The following is a 2079-nucleotide window of genomic DNA, read 5'->3' as shown; positions in this document are numbered from 1 at the left end:
ACTCTGCCTCAAAAGGACAGCAACAATAACAATAACACATTTTTAAAAACCCTCTTTATGACATGCCTGACTTAGGTGGCCATCATGAATAGCTGCTTAATACAATCAATGAACCTTTAAGGAAAGATTGTGCTCTTACTTGTTTCCAGAAAACTTGACAGTGACCTTGTTCACACCTGCGTAGTGAACCCTGGGAAGATGCTGACATCTGGTGCATTGCCAAGGGGGGGCCGACTCGCCACCCCCAGCTGCACTGAGCCAGCCAGCTGCTGGCTGTGGGAGGCCTGCCTGAGCACCGCTGCACAAGAGGCAGAACTAGAGGAGCTGGTGCGAAGCTGGTAGAGAAGCTGTTTGGAGAGGCTGTTGGAGCAGTTCAAAGCTCCTGGCTCTCTTGGGCTCATCTGCTGGAGGACCCCGTCCTGCTGGCTTTCCTGGTGAACTCGGGTGTTCTCCCTGGAGGAGGAGCTCGGGACCCCATTGTCACTACAGATGGCTGCTCTGGTCCGCATGTTGAGCAGGGCTCCCTGGCTCTAGGGGGGAAGATGGTGCACTGTTCAGTCTCACGGAGAAGCTTGTCGAGTTGGCTTTCCTGATGGGAACTCAGCTTTCTTCATCCTCGGAAGAGCTCAGGACCTCACTGTCGCTGAGGACAGCTGCGGTACTTTTGCGGGGAACTCTGGCTCTTACCTTGAGCCTGGCTTCCTGGCCCCAGTGCAGATCCCTCAGCCTGCTAGCACAGTTCCTTCCTTCTGCTCAGGCCGACTTTCTAGCTTCCACCACTGACCTTTGGGCCTTCCCAGTGCACATGTGTGAATAGGGCCCGCATGAGACATTCTGGGCTCCAGGTGTCAGCTGGAGTCCTGGGAGGCGCTGCTCTGGGCTCCAGGACTCGTGGGAGGCGCTGCTGTGGGCGCCAGACCTCAGCCGGACTCTTTGGAGGGGCTGCTATGGGCACCAGGCCTGAGCGGGACTCGTGGGAGGCGCTGCTCTGGGCTCTAGGTCTTCAGCTGCACTCCTGCAGGTATTAGGATCCAGGCCCTCAGCGGGACTCTTTGGTCTTTAGTGTGTGGGCAGCCTTCCTGCACTCTCTTTCTGTATATGATCTCTGGGTGACTAAATAATCTTATAAAATACATGTCCTGAATTGTATCGTTCCCTTGCAAAACCCTAGACCATGGTACCTGGCCTATAGGCAATGCTGTAAAGCTTAGAGATTGAGCAGGTCAGCCCAGCCTTTTGCATACGGTGGATGATAACAGTATCGGCTTTAATAATGATTCAAATGTTACTGCTAAGAGTAGTGGCTGAAGAGTGAAGAATCTAAGGGGGTAGAGGAGGGTTTCCTACCTGCTGGGTTTCCTACTCGAATGTCACCACTTTCCGCTTTCCATTTCTGTTTGTGGGAAATGGGTCACTAGGAGCAGCCACTGTCGAGAGGGAATCGTGCCCTGCCTCCTGGGAGTGTCTGAATATCTGCGGCCTTGAGTTAAAACTGTCACAGTAACTCATATATTGGGGGGGGAGATATTTTGAGAATATACAAGAACTGAGTTTCTCCTTGAGGTTTTTCAGACCAAGTTTAGTGTCCAATAGATTTGGCTGTAGTAATAATTACAGTAACATTCAATAGATTTGCCTGTAGCAATAATTACAGTAACATTCAATAGATTTGCCTGTAGCAATAATTACAGTAACATTTGAATGGTGATTATCTTTCTCATTAGTGCTACATTTGCTGTAATTGTCCTATGAGGAAGGTTTGCATGCTCAGTCAGTAGCTTGTGTCGTGTGGGCTCAGAGATGGCAGCGGCCAGCAGAAACACCGAAGGGACACGCCGGAGTAGGAGGCACATTTATTTTATATGGACAGTCCCTTTTTGGGATCATTCCCAGAATGTCAGGCCCCAAAAGCTCAAGAGGAGGGGTTTCATGGGGTAGAAAGGGGAAGCGCAGAGGCAGAGACCTTGGCCGTCTTTGATTGGTTCCTACACTGCGCACCACAGTGATCAGCGGTTTGCAAGACTGAAGCAACCTGACCAACAAGACCCGTCACCTGGGCAGCTGAAGTACACTGGCCGG

The sequence above is a fragment of the Octodon degus genome, unplaced genomic scaffold, assembly GCF_000260255.1.
Source record: "Octodon degus isolate 3935 unplaced genomic scaffold, OctDeg1.0 scaffold00023, whole genome shotgun sequence".
Taxonomy (NCBI): domain Eukaryota; kingdom Metazoa; phylum Chordata; class Mammalia; order Rodentia; family Octodontidae; genus Octodon; species Octodon degus.
Note: the sequence above shows the minus strand (reverse complement) of the source record.